The sequence below is a fragment of the Cricetulus griseus genome, chromosome 2, assembly GCF_003668045.3.
Source record: "Cricetulus griseus strain 17A/GY chromosome 2, alternate assembly CriGri-PICRH-1.0, whole genome shotgun sequence".
Taxonomy (NCBI): Eukaryota; Metazoa; Chordata; class Mammalia; order Rodentia; family Cricetidae; genus Cricetulus; species Cricetulus griseus.
In genome coordinates, this window is record NC_048595.1 from 349,535,028 (window position 1) to 349,553,988 (window position 18,961).

Here is an 18,961-nt window from a genome sequence, read left to right on the forward strand (position 1 = left end):
AGTCAGAGTTCATTCTTACAGGAATGTAACGTGCAGTTTACAAGCCTTAGGATAGAAGTATGTTTTAGGGAGCAAACTTTAATAAGGTCCATGTCAGAGGCACTAGAGGCATTGCCACAGAGATTTTAAAAGGCCATTTTAAACCTTTACATGTCTTCCTCCGCAGGAGAAGGTTTGCAGCCACGAGAGCTGAGATGCTATTCTCCTGGAGGTTTCTTGCCGATTCAGAATGCTTGGAGCAGGACCATGGCCCATGCCCCACTAACCTTATTTGTTTTACAGAGACTGGTTCCAGACAAAGATGAGTACAGATTTCCTTGCCTTCAGGGAATCCTAAGACAGAACATGCATGATGGAATGTGCGATTCCATTACAGGTACCCCTGGTAGGTTGAAGGGAGCCTCCTAAAACAGGCAAAGTCATCTGTCCTGATGCAGAAGCACAGGTTTGTTTTTATTAATTTAAGAGAGAGCAATTGTTGGGGACCAAAGTATTTCCATTATGGAATATTTTGAGATTCAGCCTTTGGTCTCACTAAACATGGAGCACTGGAAAGCTCCGGCCTACTATTGTATTGTTAATGCCAGTAGGGCTACTGTTGTTTACCATGGCCTCAGGGTAATATGCCTCCTATTTGCATCTCTGTGAGCCTAAGCATCTGAATAGGCCCTCACCTGGGCAGAGGTTTGTGAGTAACTTGTGAGGACAGGAGGTTAGGAGTTAGAGGCTTAGGGGCGAGTGACCAGAGGGCAGAGAGGGAACAAAGAGAAAAATGGTTCCCTCGTGGTATTGGCAGGATGGCTGAGAAACACCAGAAAAGATGGCTAATAAAGAAATGACTCTAGTTCTACAACATGGAACTGAGAGCTCTCTGAAGATGACAAGATGCCTGTGTTTGCTCTTTATTGCCATTGGGTTGCTGAGATCTTCCAGGTCCACACACCCCCACTCAGGCCGAACCTCATAGCTGTCATGGGTTAAAGCTGAGACAAGGCGAGGCATAACAGAAACACAAAGAAATTCCTCTAAAATCAGGAACAAGACAAGGCTGTCCACTCTCTCCATATCTCTTCAATATTGTACTTGAAATTCTAGTTAGAGCAATAAGGTAAGATTAGGAGATCAGCCGGGCATTGGTGACATACGCCTTTAATCCCAGCACTCGGAGGCAGAGGCAGATGGATCTCTGTGAGTTTGAGACCAGCCTGGTCTACAAGAGCTAGTTCCAGGACTGCTTCCAAAGCCACAGAGAAACCCTGTCTCGAAAAACCAAAAAAAAAAAAAAAAAAAAAAAAGAATAGGAGATCAAGCAGATACAAATTTTAAAGGAAGAAGTCAAACTTTCACTATTTGCAAATGATATAATAGTCTACCTAAGTGACAGGAAAAACTCTACCATGGAACTCCTACAGCTGATAAACACCTTCAGCAATGTAGCAGGATACAAAATTAACTAAAAAAAAAAAAGTAACCATACTATATACAGGTGTTAAGAAATAAATCATAGAAATATCACCCTTCACAATAACCTCAAACACCATAAAGTATCTTGCAGTAATTCTAACCAAAAAAGTGAAAGAACTGTACAGTAAGAACTTTGAGTTTTTAAAGAAAGAAATTAAAGAAGATACCAGAAAATGGAAAGATCTTCTGTGCACTTGGATAGGTAGAATCAACATAGTACAAATGGCAATTTTGCCAAAAGTAATCTACAGATTCAATGCAATCCCCATCAAAATCCCAACACAGTTCTTCACAGACCTTGAAAAAACATTGCTCACATTTATATGGATAAACAAAAAACCCAGGATTGCCAAAACAACTCTGTACAATAAAGGATCTTCTGGAGGCATCACCATCCTTGAGTTTAAGTTCTATTATAGAGCCATAGTTCTGAAAACATCTTGGTATTGGCACAAAATAAACAGATAGACCAATGGAATCGAATTAAAAACCCTGATATTAAGTTACACATGCATGAACACCTGATTTTTGACAAAAAAGTGAAATCTATACAATGGAAAAAAGAAAGCATCTTCAACAAATGGTGCTGGTACAACTGTATTCAGACATGCAGACAATTGCAGATAGACTCATATCTGTCACCACGCACAAAACTTAAGTCCAAATGGATCAAAGATCTCAACATAAATCTGGCCACACTGAATCTTCTAATGAGAAATTGGGAGATACCCTTCAACAAATTGAAACAGAAGACAGATTCCTGAACATTGTACCAGTAGCACAGACATTGAAATCTACAATTAATAAATGGGAACTCCTGAAATTGAGAGGCTTCTGCAAGGAAGGGACACAGTCAGTTTAGCAAAATGACAGCTCACAGAATGGGAGAAGATCTTCACCAACCCCACATCTAACAGAGGGCTCATTTCCAAAATATTTAATGAACCCAAGAAGCTAGCCAGCCAATCACCAATGAAATTAAAAAGTGGAGTGCAGAACTAAATAGAGAATTCTCAACACATGAATCTTAAATGGCTGAAAGACACTTAATAAAGTGCTCAAAATCCTTGACCATCACAGAAATGCAACTCAAAACAACACTGAGATACCATCTTACACTGGCCAGAGTGGCTAAAATCAAAAACACCAATGACAATCTATGCTAGAGAGTATGTGGAGAAAAAGGAACACTCCTCCATTGCTGGTGGGAGCGCAAACTTTTAAGACCACTTTGGAAATCAGTATGACCGTTGCTCAGATAAATGGGAACCTGTCTACCTCAAGATCCAGCAATTCCTCTCTTGGGCATATACCCAAAGAATGCACATTCATACAACAAGCACATATGTTCAACCATGTTTATAGAAGCATTATTTGTAATAGTCAGAACCTGGAAGCAACCAAGATGCCCCTCAACTGAAGAATGGATAGAGAAAATGTGGTACATTAATACAATGGAGTACTACTCAGCACAAAAAAGCAATGGAATCTTGAAATTCGGAGGCAAATGGAGGGAACTAGAAGAAACCATCCTAACTGAGGTAACCCAGTCACAGAAAGACAAACATGGCATGTACTCATTCATGTATGAATTTTAGACATAAAGCTGTTACAATAAATCTTTCTTCCAATAGCCACAGGAGGCCTACCTCCATGTGAATGGTCTCTGGCAGCCACCTGTGTTCTGCCTGCCACATGGATGGAGAAAATAATACAGAGACTTATGTACAAATGTTGCTTGGCCAATAACTAGGATTTTTCATCTGTTAGCTCTGACTTAATTATCATAAATCTATATATTTTATGAGACTTATCTTATCGGGCAACTTCTGTTGGTGTCCTTATCCCCAGGATCACATGGTGGCTCAGAGAAAAGAGCAGGAGGAAGAGAGAAAGGGGGGAAAGAGCCCTGTTCTTGTTTGTCCTTCCTTAAATATGAGTTTGCCTGCTCTGTCATTTCTTGCCTGGATCATCACTTCTCTACTCTATTTCCCAGAAACCTCCCTGACTCCTCGTCCTGCCTAACTTGCTGCCTCATTGGCCAAACTATACTTTTTTATCATCCAGTAAGACAAACACATACACAGAAGCTCTGCCCCATCATCTCCTCTTTTCTGTCTAAATAAAAAGGATAACTTATCTTTTATAATAACTGAAGGAAACTATAACCATAACTATATGTCTTTAATTCTATCAAAGACCACAGAAGGACAATATATGAACTCTAGAACTGACAGAGATATCTTGCTACCTGGACAATCACCCAAAGTTCTTGTGCAACATTGGGGCATCCATATTCAGCACATAGGCCATACTGTGTCTGGCATACTTCTCCATTTTAACAGGAACCCTTTATTACTGTCTTGTTTTGTAAGTTTAGCAGTCACTTTCTTGTGGGTCCTGCATGTCTAGTTTATATGGCAACAAACAGTCCAGGCACAAGCAGTTTCTTGCCCAAATGCCTAACCTTTCCATGTTGAAAGCAAACTCCATAATGAGTTCCTTCAAAGTCCGTCCTCCTTTTTGACATAATTGGTGTGCCAGGAGCAGTTGTGTCTCACTGCCAAGCAAAATCCTAAACCATTTAAATGTCATATTTCTGTAGGTCTTTGAAAAATTTGAAGAATACCTATCTATCTCAAATAATTCTCTGTATATCTAGAAGACCTAACTAACCTAAATATAAGTTCTCACTATTATAGGTAACTATATAACCTGTATTTAATTATGTACATCATTTTAAAATATCTGTATAAACACAATACCTAAACAAGAGGAGACATATACATATTACAAAATGACCTTAAAGTTGTATCAATAAATGAAAATCTATACCAATGTAAAGTATTCCTATATCCTATTTCCTGTTTTTTTTTTAAGAGATTGACTATGCTCATTATCATTTATAACCAACCCCATTTAAATGAAAACAAATATTTATAAACAATATTAGGGGATTTGGGCATCATTCCTTCTAAACTGCTTCCTGCTGATTGAGGGCAATGTCCATACTAGGGGGATCATGATAAAACATAGAAACCTGACCAAGTCCTTGCTTTTGTAGTCTGTAAGGCTGTATCGTCTCAGGTTCAGGGAATCTTGCTTGATCAAACCACATTAGTCTGGAAGGAATCCACAGTTTTTTATTTTCTGTGGAAACACAAGTAAAAACTTTTTTTCCAATTAGCCCATCCTCAGACTTAAATTTTGAAGTCAAAGCATTTTTAAAATGTATAATTTGGATTAATTTAACAGCATTTTATAATCAAATGTATTTTAGCAGCAGTATGTCTATCCTCATCAATCAAACAATTTAAAGACAATATAGAATGTAATATCCAGATTCTCTGTGTATTTTCCATCTTTAGGTGGCTTTTTCATTATTTTATTTTTACTTTCTTTTGTTTCTTATTTCCTGAGACAGGATTTCTCTGTGGAAATCTGCCTGCCTCTGCTTTTGGAGTGCTGGGATTAAAGGTGTGTTCCACCACACCCAGCTACTCTATTGCCTCCTGTTACTTTTTCTCTCACAAGCCTACAAGTATTTTTAAATGCAATGTAAACTTTTAGAGGTTTTTCTTTATCTGCATCTGTCTTTATCATCTCAGGAGTGTAGAGTTTAAACCCCAAGAGTGCCGGGATGGCGCAAGCATATGGAAGCTGCTCTGATGCTTCTCAGTGGCCTGACATGGAAGGCTGTGGCAAGTTTCCCTCTTCCTCTGGGAAGCTTGGGGCATGGGATCATTTCACTCCTGACACCATTCTGTCATGATAAATCTTCCTGCCAGAAGCCGCTGGAGCCCTACCCTCATGTGGGCTGTCTCCACCAGCTGCCTGAGTTCTGCCCACCACGTGGATGGACAAAATAATACAGAGACTTATATTATGTACAAATGTTGCTTGGCCAATGACTAGGATTTCTCATCTGTCAGCTCAGTCTTAATTATCATAAATCTATATGAGACTTATCAGACGCCTTCTGTTGGCATCCTTATCCTCGAGTTCACATGGAGGCTCAGAGGAGAGAGCAGGAGGAAGAGCAAAGGGGAAAAAGAGCCATTTCCTGTATGTCTTTCCTTAAATATGAGTTTCCCTGCTATGTCATTTCCTGCCTGGATCATCACTTCTCTACTACATTTCCCAGAATCCTCCTTGACTCCCAGTCCTGCCTAACTTGCTGCCTCATTGGCCAAATAGTACTTTATTTATCATCCAGTAAGACAAACACATACACAGAAACATGTGCCCATCATAGAGCAAAGGATTTCCAGCCTACAGTCCTCTTCACCAAAGAAACTTGGAAACAAGAAGGACTTTAAGGGAAAATTGCATAGACCTCAGGAATGAGAAGGGGTAGGAACTCCTGAGCTTATTGGGAGCATGAGGGTAGGAGAGAGGGAGCTGCCAGAATGAGAGAAGGAGAGGAGGAGGGGAGAGGAGCAAATGGAGAAGCAGAAGTGTTGAGTTGTTGGAAGAACAGAGGAGAGCAGAATGAGAGATACCATATCAGAGGGAGCCATTATAGGTCTGAGGAGAGATCTGGCACTAGGGAGACTTCCAGAGTCCTACAAGGATAACAGGAACAGACAATCCAGGCAATGGTGGACAGAATAACCTAAATGCCCTTCCCCTAGAATGAGACTGATGACTACTGTTTATGCCATACAAGAGCCCTCTTCCAGTGGATGATGGAAGCAGATGCAGACACCCACAGATATACACTGAACTGAACACTGGAACTTAGTTGCAGAGAGGGAGGAATGAAGATCAAAGGGGTCAGTACTAGGCTGGTGAAACTCACAGAAACAGCTGGCCTGTACATGGAGAGCACATGGACCCCAGACTGCTATCTGGGACGCCAGTACAGGACTGATCCAGACCCCTGAACATGCATGTTAATTAGGAGGTCTCCGCACTCTAGGAGACCTTTGGTAGTGGATCAGTATTTTTCCCTGGTGTTAGAAGGGACTTTGAGAGCCCATTCCATGTGAAGGGTTGCTTTCTCGGCCTGGACATATTGGGGTGTGCCTAGGCCCTTCCCAAGATGATGGGGTGGACTGTGGAGCCCCCCTGTTGAGGGCCTTACCCTGCCTGGGGAGTGGAGGTCAGATGAGGTGGGGAGTAGGTGGGGGGAGGGTGCTAGGTGTGGGGGGAGGGGAGAGACAGGGATAAGTGATTGACATGTGAAGCAAGCTAGCTTGTTCCTAATTTGAACAAAAAAAAAAAAATACAAAAAAAAAAGAGAGCTAGTGGGATAAACCTAAGCTAAACTGATCTTTCATAATCAAAAATTAGCCTCTGTTTTACTTTTGGGAGCTGGTTGGTTGGTACAGGAGACACTGTTTACATATTTCTAGAAAGTTTAACATTTATAGAGAGGGAGAAAAGGCCATTTTTTCCTGCTTAGTCTGGGATATTTAACTTTTCTTGTGTGTAAAGATAATCAATCCTTGTTTTTGGGCTTTAGGACTTGGATTTGAATTTAAACTACAAGAGCCACCTATGCCTTTGAGCTCCAGGGTGTTTGAAGAACTGGATTTTATGCTTCTTTTCCTGATAGAGATATGGCAAATGTTGGAATTTTAGATAGGAGAGAGGGTGGCGGTGGTGATGAGGCAGAAAAGTAACAAAGACAAGGGAGACCAAAAGACTGACAGCAGATACACACACACACACACACACACACACACACACAGAGAGAGAGAGAGAGAGAGAGAGAGAGAGAGAGAGAGAGAGAGAGAGAGAAGGAAGAAAGCAACCTGTGTATATTAGATGAATTGATAGGCAATGGATGGGAAGGAGGAAGAGAAAACAAAATTGTTTGTAGTTATTTTAATAAAAAAATTTCTTAGAGACTCTAAAAGTCTTCATCTAATTTTATTCAAAAATAGCAAATACAAACACACATATACATGATCACACATCCATCCCCCCACACACTCATTCCCCTCACTCCCCCCTCAAACACAGTCATTCACCACATTCCCTCACACACAGTCATTCCCCACATTCCCCCACAATCCCCCAACACACTCATTCTCCACACTCCCCAACACAACTCCACACCACACCCACAATCATTCCCCACACTCCCGCACACTAATTTCCCACATCTCCACACACATTCATTCCCCAAGCTCCCCTCAAAGCCCCCTAAACAGTCATTCCCCACACCCCCCACACTCATTCCCCAAATTCCCCAACATCCCCATACATACTCATTCCCCACACCACTATACACACTTCTTCTATTATCTGCTCAGAACAGAATTGAGAAGCCTTAGAAAGCAATGTTTTGAAAAGTGCTAAATTTCTAGAAGCTAATATATTGTGTATCACAAAACTCCACATTTGTGAGAAGTAGATTATTCCTGCATCTTAGACTGAGAAGTACGAAGTAAAAATAATTTTAAAGTAAATATGAAAATTTTTCATCTCATTTTTTTCTCAGGGCAATTTATGTTATATCATAATACAGATGATATTTTATATACTTATAAAACTAGTAATCTTGTATGGTACAAGTTAATTATGTAGAAATAAAACTATATGTTATATGTACTTTGTATCCGTTGCAGTTGCACTGTATTGTTTTTCACCACAAAACAATTTCAAAATATTGTCATTTTCATACAGCTTTTGTTATATGAATTTGTCACTTTGGCTTTAGGTTAGAATCTTGTATACATGCATGCACACATAGAGAACTAAAGGACACAATTAAATTAATGGCATATTTTCAAGAATGTTAGTCACTACCTGAGCCCCAGATTTTTCATTTATATGTGCTTGGTTCATGTTTGCATACTGTCCTCTTTATATATTCATCTACAATTTACTTTACTCAGGGTTTACAGGACTTTCTACGTTGAGAGTAGACAAACATCTTCCAGTTTCTAAATTGGCTCACTTTGGTGAGAAAGGAGATGAGGCCCAGGAATACAGTTTTGTAGAACACTAATGAATTCATAATGTCATACAATTCTTTAGGTTTCATATCCACTAATGCAAGCATTTTCTTCAGTTGATGCAGCAGAAGGGGTTGGATTCTGCAGAGAGGACAAAGCTGTTAAAATGCATAACAGAATCCTAATGACAGAACGGAGAACTCACAATTTTTCTTTGTAAAATTTCCTCTCAGCATTGCACAAAAGCAAGTACCATGCAACAGTCTATATGGGGGAGAACAACACTTAGCTATTATTTTGAGGGTGTGAAGGTATTATATACCTTTTGCTTTTATAGAATATATTGTTTAGAAGTTTAACTATTGAGATAATCTATGAAACTAATTTAATTAAATAGAAATTATCCCTTTTGTCTATCTTATATTTCTCTAAAATTTTTCAGAAAACTATTTGGCCTAAACAATATCAGAGTAAGTGGCCATCGAATTGTGGAGGGCTTATTATATATTTCAAAGACCACTTTTGACTATGTAATGGATCCTGGCTTCAACCTAACTTACAAAGCTCTTCCAGTAACCTTTGAAAATCATAGGGAACTAAGTTAGCTGTGCTATGTGCTTTGTCCTGTAGTGGCTTTCTGTAAATGTCCGTAAGTATCAGAAATAAGTTTCGTGGTTTAAGAGTGGTAGCTATGCATACTTGTGAGCATAAAGATACAAATAAAGAATACATTTTGGCATACAAACTTCATCTTTCACTTTGAAAAGTGTTTCATCTAAAAGAATGAATGTCGAAATGAATGAAAAGGAAGAAAATAACCTCCTGACCTATTCAAGTTGCAAATTACTAAGAGGAACAGAAATGCATTCTCAAATTCAAAAATATAGCAATGTTTTGTGCTAAACAGAAACACTTGCTTTCTTTAAAGTATATTCTTAAATTACTTGGTCAGGCATATACTGATTACATTCCCTTCATATGTGACTAACCAGAACTACATTTGGTTGTGCTCAATCACATTATGTAATGACTTTAAGGAACTTAAATTTCATAATTAACTCTGAATTGAGCTCATACTAAATAGATGCACATGTTCTGTCTGCTGATCTCATTTCCTAATGAGTCACTTATGGCATAATTAGTACATGGGTATAGTGTTTCTATCTTAGTACATCACACACAGTTTTATTCACATGTGACAGCAAAGATGTAGTATGGTGTTTCAAAGATTCTGTATTTTCATTCTCCATATAATATTAAATTCAGTATCCATACTGCAAGTGTTTAGTAAGGATGGATTTGAACATGGATTCCATAATCCCAAGTATGAAAACAAAGCAGAATATATAAGCATAGTGTCATTTTGGATATAGAAATGAGTGATTTCCAGCAATATCTTGCTCCTAGAATCTTGATATTTCATTTCCTGGTGTTCACTTACTGGGCAGTATTTCCTGGAGAACACAGACACATCCATCATCTGGTGTCTTGCCACAGAGCCACAGTAACAAAATCACACAATCATGGTTGAGCATTTCTAAAATAGTGAACCAAAATATCTATCTTTCCTTCTTAGTCTCATTTTCCCAGTTATTCACTCACAACGACAGAATGATTATTATCTCACCCATAAGTGTAAATGTCTTTGTTCTCAAGGAATTCTTTGATATATTTTATTTTTGTTCCAAAAATCAGTAAGAATAGTCCCTAAGGATGGAAACTATAAACTTCAACAAGAAGGGTAATTCTTATTCCCAGTGTCTTTCCCCAGGTCTGACATCTACATCTTTTCTGTTTCATAAATAAACAACTCAATAACCATTCTATGTGTAAATTATTTGTGCATTCTTTGATACACATATTTTATCAAACCCTCCCTTATTATTCCATTTGTTCAAAAATAGTTTTGAAATCATCTAATGTGCCTTTACATGAAATATTGATATAGTATCTGTGAAGTTATAACAAATAAGAATGATTGCAAATTCTGCTTCTTCATTTATACTTTTAAAAATTAAAATATAGATACATCCTCTCTCTACTCTCTCCACAGCCACTGACCCTCCCTAAGTGTCCCTCATTGTTCCTTATCAAATCTGTGACCTCTTTTTCTAGATTATTATAGTCACGAAACATACAAACACAGTACATTCTCACACAAACAAATATACAGTAAAATTTTATGAGATTGTTTAGTGCTGCTTGTGTGTTTATGTATTCAGGGCCAAACATTTGGTATAGGATAACCAATCAGGAAGTTCATCCCAAGTGATGAATGATTTTTCTAACTCAGCAGTAGTTAATTACCTGTATCTCTTAGTCTATGGATGAGCCCTTATGGAAGCTGCCACACCTAAGTTAGCAATTGTGTTGTTGTTGATAAATCTTGCTTAGAAAACAGTAATATTAAGGTTTCAAGAGTGTAGCTTTATCATCATTATTAGTACACAAAATCTCAAAGCATATTTCGTCTTATGACCTTTCTGGTCTCCCTTTTTGCCAAGGCATAATTATAGTAGTAAATCTGTAGATATGTCACTTCAAGTTAGAAGTTCCATGGTCAGATTTTCTCAGATTTTTTTTTTAATTGTTATGCTGTGCTACAATGGGCTGCTCCTGTCATGAAGAGAAACTTTCTTATGAGGAATGAAAGAGACACATCTGTAAATAAAAGCACTGTATTTAGAAAGTAGTTGAGAATAATAGTTATGTAGAAAGGTTGTAGTTACATAGTTTTCTCCACAACCCGTGATTTCTCTAGATAAGTGTAGCTGTCTAAGTTACCAGGACTAAGAATGATTTGCTTACACTTATTTGGAATTTAAGGCCAGTTACACAGCTGTTACCACCAAGATATGAGTGCCACTATGGCACTTGGTCATGCCAAGTTTTGTTTTGGTTAATAAGCATCACAGTAGAGTAAGACTAGTGATTGTAAAATAATTTTAAAATCACTTACATTTTGTGACTGAACAAGCTGAAATTTATCTAGTATCAAATTTTATTAAACATTACATTCAAATCATTGAAATATACATTCTTGGTCACTGCAATAAAGTTTTCACAGTTTTCTGAAATATAAGAGTTAGTTAATCTCGTATATATACATATATATATATATATATATGAATCTTGTACAAATAAATACAAATATTATAGCAAAAATGTTTAAACTTTTATGATTGGCTAGAGGATTACAAAAGTGATAGTAAATATCTAGAGAAAGGGTACAGTGTGGCTAGTAATGAGACTAATTAAGAGACTAATTAGTGATATTACTACTGGTATTTTTATTATTCTTGATGGAAAAATAACCATGGAATAAATGTCAATATTTTTTCATTTATTAGATTAATGATACAAAAAGAATTTTGTCTTTTGCCATTTGACTGCTTCACAATTAAAATTGTACTAAATTTCCAAAAGATGTATTTTAAGTATTAAGAAAATAAACATTATTAAAATTTGTAAAATTAGATTTACAATATTATATCAATATGCAAAGAGTTTGATATTAGCATGCTCGTTTGCCTCCTGTTACAAATAAGATAAACTTTTTGATCTTCTGTTAATTATTTAAATGTCTTGCTTCATTGCCTCCTAATATAAAATCTATGAAGCATGAATTTTATTTTTTGCCTATGATAAATATATAAGATTCTGAATCATATAGAATTAAAGACACTCTTGAGCATATCTCTATCTTCCCTTAAATTGAATCAACATTAATGATATGAAACACTTGCTCCCCATTCTGGTGTGTCACATGCAATATCTGGATATTCGTCCTTATGAGAATTCCATAACCTTTTGCATTTATGCTAAATTAACATTTTTTGCTTATATTCAATACACTCCCTTGATCTAAGTCACTAGGTGAAAGGTGATCCTCTCTCATGACAAAGACCTTTAAGTGAATTGGAAATAACAAGGGCTGGATTTATTCCATTTACCAAATGAAAACTGCAATCTTGTCCTTTTGGCAGGGTAAGATTCAATGAATATAATTCTTCTTACAACTGTCAAGCACAGCATTTTGGGCAATTACAACATCAGCTCTCCCTTTCCTAACTGTACATTTGTGGGTTTTATGTACCAACTAATCAAGACTATTTACTTCATTTAGAATTTCCACTGCCAAAAAGGTAATTTCATGTATAAATGGGTCCAATCTGGGAAGCTGTCCAAAAGAAGTTGCTCAGGTGAGTCACTGTGTGATTTACATGCAGGTGCAAGCTGTAAACTTGGAAGGAGTTTGAAAATGCTAAGTAAAGATACAGAGCAGAACTGTGTTAACTAGACAGGTATATCACTTTGCTTCTGGAATTTTAAACATCCTGGAAAAATTTTGCCCTTTGTTTTATGATATTTTAAAGATTTATAACAGTATGTGTTCCTGGGAGACTTGCTTATGCAATTGAATTTTTAGGAAAATAAATATTAGTGTAATGACTCATGGAACCACACCATCTAGTGGTAAAAAATATTAGCAGAGTATTTTAAAAAGTGCTTTTTAATGTAAAGATTTATTCATTTGACTAAAGTAATGTCAAAGGGATACAGTGTTCATGGGTATAGAAATATAATGTAGTTTTCTTTAGTATTCATGGCTATTCATCATCTAGTCACTTTTACTTATTTACTTTCATGTATTGTATTAAATTCACAATACAACTCTACAAGTACTCAAAATTTAAATTAGAATTAAAAGCCACTAATTGAGCTAAAGTCTTGAACTGTATTATAAGATTACATAAAAGATTGCTACTAGAGTCTGTTGAGATAGCTCAGCAAATAACAAATGCCAAGATTTTATCTAGTTTTGGTGTCTATATAAATGTTTGAAGGAAGATCTGATTTTTTTTTTAGACATATTAACCAGTTTATTATAGGCCTGGCAGAGTAGGTAGACTAAGAGAGAAGAGAAACAGGGTAAATGACTGACCGCCATGGCCAGTCTCCAGAGAGAGAGAGAGAGAGAGAGAGAGAGAGAGAGAGAGAGAGAGAGAGAGAAGCAGAAGCAGACAGAGAAGAGGAGAAGAGTAGAGAGTGTAGAGACAGAAGTGTAGAGAACAAGACCTGATTCTTAAACACTGTCCTTTAGCAAACATATGCTTTAGGAATTGTTGTCAAAAGAGACATTATATACATAGGCACATTAAACAGTGATTCAAAATTACCATTGCTCATAGAGTACTTTACACATTCATTATGCTATAACCCAACAGAACTATGAAATATAAGGCAATTATCTTGTTAAGAGTTATGAGACTCAGAAGAAACAGAAACATGGTAAGAATTCTGAAAGAACAGTCAAGGAGTGGTTTTTTGCAAGTGATCCTAAAATGAGACTGAAGAAGACTCAATTGATAGATACTGGGAAAGAGTGAGGTAGTTATTTCCTTTTAACCATATGATCAATAGAATTTGCTCCAGTGGAAGGTCACACATTCATGAGTTAATGGACAACACTAAATGTATTCAATATGTCTAAAATAAACTAACCAAACAAACAATCAGACACAAACTGAATTGGGTAGAGAAGAGGAAAGCTCTGGGAAGAGTACAGTTTGAGGGTGAATAGGATCTCAATACACAGTGTGAAGTTATCTAAGAATTAATACAAAAGAGAAGAAAATACTTAAATTTCCTTCTCAGAAAATAATATATAAAACTATATAAAACTCAAACTAGTATAAAGAAAAACAATTTGTGTATGAAATATTTTCAAAATTATATTTAGGAATAAAATTAAATTTACCTAAATTGCAAACATATTAACTTGCAAGATATAGCTAGAAATTATTCTAGAAATTCCCAGAAGCCAAACAAACATGAGCAGGCATTTCAGTGACTATCTGGCAACCTTGATCTAAGTGCCCAAGGGAGTGGCTGCCTACACTAGGCATGTCAATACTCTAGAATTTACTTCTATGAACCCAATGTGCACCAAATCGGAGACCACAGTCTCTGCTGCATTGGAGTGTTCTATTGCTGTAGAATGTTATTGCAAGGCATGTTAGTTTTGATTATGCTCTGAAACATTTGTTTAATGATGCAAAGATATGTTTGATTAAATAAAATTCACTTGTGATCATGATGATGCATCAGCAACTAGCTCTCTAGAAGTTTTGAGGAGGACACAGGTGGAGAAGGGTTTATAAGGAGGGGCAAGAAAAAATAATAGGACTTCTTGGGAGAGGCAAAGAGGTAATCTGCTCTTGGGGCAGAGTGGAAGTTGCTTAATAGGATGCCCTTAGCTTTAAAGGCAGCAACAATAAAAAAAAAAAAAAAAAAAAAAAAAAAAAAACAATACTAAGTCCCCAGAGAACGCTGCTTCAGGAACTCAGCTTGCAAGACTCCTATCCAGTCCTGCCTACACTACAGAAGTCCCTCATTCTAGGCAATAGTGTGTAGCTCATCTCAGAAAACTAAGGGAAATGTTTGTAATTCTTAATAACAGCCTTATAAAGGAAAAATGTATATTTCGACTATACAATGTAAATATATCAAATGAAATGAAAATTTCTTGCAACCTAAATAAATAAACAGATAATCTAGAAAGGCAGATGAATGGACAGATTCAAAACACAAACTACTCCAGCTGCACACAACACTATGCAGAAGCAATAACAGCCTGGAAAACTAAGATACTCTGTTTTCTCCAAAAATTACTAATCCCACAATAATTACCTACATTGAAAAGAAACCCTGGAAGAACTTCCAAAACAAGACTTGAAAAGAATGATTGACACTATATTCAAACAACTCCAAAAAGACATGACTATATTCCAAAAATGGAAACAAATACAACTGAATGAAATATGAAAATCAATAAAAGTGATGAAAATGAAATTCGATAAAGATGTACAAACACTGAGAAAGGCCAAATTGAAATGTTCCTGCAAGTAAAAACTCAGTAAAGTAAATGAAAACTTGAGAGCATAAAGCTTAACCAAGAGTGGATCATGTGGGCAACATAGAATATTCCTGGAAGACCAGGTAGTGAAATTAGATTACTCAACCAAGGTTATTGTTAAGATTTTAAAAATACAGTACCACAATGAGCTTTTAGACACAGAGAAATGCCTAATATTTGGATTACAGGCAAAGAAGAAGAAAAGTAGGAGGAGGATTAGCGCAGCATAGGTGACCATATCAAAGGTAATAAAGAAGAAAATTTCAAATCTAGAAAAGAAAAAGGGATAGCATGCCACAACAATGAAAGCAATAATAGAACATGAGAGACAAAGAAATGGGATAGAAATTGTATGGCATGGTAGAAGAGAGAATATGGAACAAAATATCAAACACAAAACATCATTTTGATTGCATACCTAGTAATGTAGAAGCTTTTAATTGTTTGTAAATATGTATATATTTCAGGCAATTTATAACAAGTGTGGGGATAATCCCAACAATATCAGACACGATGTGCTGGCAAAAACATACCTCAGTATGAGGAATAGGTTTCTTAGTTTTATTTATTGGCCTTTGGCATTCTATAGACACCTCTATAATTACAGAATACTGCATTTGAATTGTCTGTTCTCTATAAATAGAGGGTAAGGCCATATTGCTGCGATATCTATAAAAATAAGAAAAAATATGCTTGTACAGACCTGGTAAAATAATCCTTTTTTATAACTTTTTTTACTGCTGAACTTTGGTATGTATTCTATGGGAAGAGAAAAGTAATCATCAAAATCATCAATATCAACCACCTGTGAATCCTGCAGATAACCCTGTAAAGACATAACTACTGATGTAATAGTGAGACAAATATTAAAGAAATTACCAATCTCTGTCTGATGTATTAAGTCTCTTCCATGAGATGAAATCCTGATCTGTCAATAATATTGCTTCCAAAAACTCTTGGATAGACAGGTCATAGTAATTAAGAGAGAAGTACTACTGCTGAATAGGCATAATATTAAAATGTCTCCAGAAAACTTACAGTTCTCAAATATTTGTGCATCTCTCAACAAAGAAGTTTCTTATAACAGTAGATGTCAATTAATACAAGACCCAAAACTAGTCAATGTGTAAAGGATAAGAAACTGCAGATTGCTTAGCTGGAAGTAAAATGTCTATATCAAATTCCTCCCCAAACAACTGAGCCATCATGGAGAAAGAGATGGTGAAAAAATTTCAAGAGCCAGAAGTTGTAGGTAATTGTGTGGAAATTGAGATCTCTAGACACTGGAGTGATGATAAATGTATGAACTCACAGTTACTGCAACATGCAGAAAAGTTATTATAACATACATAACATCATGCACAAACTAAAAGGAGACAAAAATCAAAGCATGTCAGAAATTGAGAACAAATTCCTACCCCTAGTTGAGAAGTTATTGTTATTTAATAGCTTCTTGGAAAGGGAGAGTTAATTTTCTTTAATGATGTGACCCATGGTAGGTTTATCAGACTTCAGTTTAATTCCAATACCCAGCACTATTGAGCAACACAAACTGGACCCCATGAGTTTCTTAAGAGTTGGAAAGGGAGGTAGAGTAGATCTAAAAGGATCTGGGGACATGAGAGTAAATGTGATCAAAATAAGCTTATTGAAATTAATGTATGTGGTTAGGAATTACATTGGTTTAGTAAAATGTCAGTTACTGGCTCTTTTTCAAGATCCAGATCCATGTTTTAGCTTGACCTGTGTAGTTATAGGGTTTCCAGTAACACGTAGTAGTGCCAAGTAGTATTTTCTTCATACTGACCAGGTCTTAAGTCCCATTAGAAAGCTATTGGTCATTGCAAGGTTTGTCTGCCACTAATGTGGATTATGAGATAATTCTTGTCATTGTTTTGCCTCATAGACATCATTGCTGGGAAGCACTTTAGGTTGCTTTCCTCCTTGGAAGTGTGCATTTTTCCTTCTGATACAGTCAAAGGTTATCCTCAGAGAGCTTTCAGATCAGTTCCAGGTTGGAGGCCTCTGGGCTCTGTGTATAAAAATCCATGGTGACTTCAGCATTAGGCACTTACCTTCCACATTTTGAAAGAAAACCTACAAAGTCAAAAACAATAGGTGGTACATTTTGGAAATTTCTTGAAGAACAGGGACTGACAGTTCTCTCTGTTTCTCTGTCTCTGTCTCTGTCTCTGTCTCTTGCACCTGGTGTTGAAACTTTTTAGATATTAGTAGGATCTTGGGAGGGAGAATTATCAGTCCAGATGGGAAATTTTCATTTAAAAGTTATGTGCATATTTATACTCTGATGGGAAAATCCCATAAACGCTAAACCAAACACAAATAAATACAGGAAGAACACACTAATTATTTTCTAATATTAAATGGTCAGCCCTGGAAACATCCATACATTGAACATTTTATAGACTGAGCATTTAGTTCTCTCTGTGTCTCTGTCTCTGTCTCTGTCTCCCTCTCTCTCTCTCTCTCTCTCTCTCTCTCTCTCTCTCTCTCTCACACACACACACACATTCACACACACACACAGAAATTATTGAATAAAACAGACCATGAGTTTGAAAAATAACAAGACAGGTATATGGAAGTGTTGCGAGTGAGGAAAGGAGAAGGGGGAAACAGTGTGTAATTGTATGATCTCAAAATAAAAGAAATAATCTTATAATTGAATATTATAAAATTTAAATCATTAAAGCATGAATTACCCAACAACATTAATAATAATACATTGAACTGAGAATGATTCAATATTTCTACATATGAAAACTATTACATACCAAAATATACACACTGTTGTTTATACACTGCTATGTTCCAGATCTTTAATTCAGATATTAATATGTATATCCTTGTTATTTGGGGAAATACTATTTTCCCACAAATCTAACTGTTTGAAAATTGAAAAGAGCCAGTCCTCTGTACTGCACTAAGCAGATGTATAAATATATAGCTATTCATGTCTGAACTTCTATTTGGTTCCTCGAGTATTATCAGGATAAAGGCATGCAATTTCATGACTCTCCTGTGCTTTCTTTTGTAAGTTTGTGAAATGATTTTGGGGATTTATGCATTCTAGAAAAAAGTATGAAATAAAATAAATGCACACTAACTCTTCAGCCATTAATTTGTAAGATCTTGTTAAGTAAATATCTCCTTGCTCTAATTGAATGTAGAAAATATTGTACAGTGTAATTATGATCACAAAGTAATACATAGATCTATTATCATCTTCTTCAACCTAATATTTCAAACTAATATTATTATATGTATGTAATTTTTCTTATATCTGGGGTCATACAATATTTCCTACATTATGATTAATAAAGGATGTATGAAGAGTATGTGTGAGTATTATTTTCAAAAATATCTAGCCATAAATGTGATAAACTATCTTCAACATCTATCCTAGAAGAGCAATCTCTTCTTCTTGCTGTCTTATCTTATTCAGATCTATTTCTATCATACCCATCAGTAGACTCTGTTACATAAGAAAGACACTAATTAAATTACTATAACATATAATTATTCATGCTGCAAATTATTAATCATCACTATTTCAAAACTTGCTCTGAAACTCACATAAGATGCTCACTGAAAAATAATACCCTAAAGAATGTTTACTGATGTTAGATAAAAGTTGTGGTTATCAGTA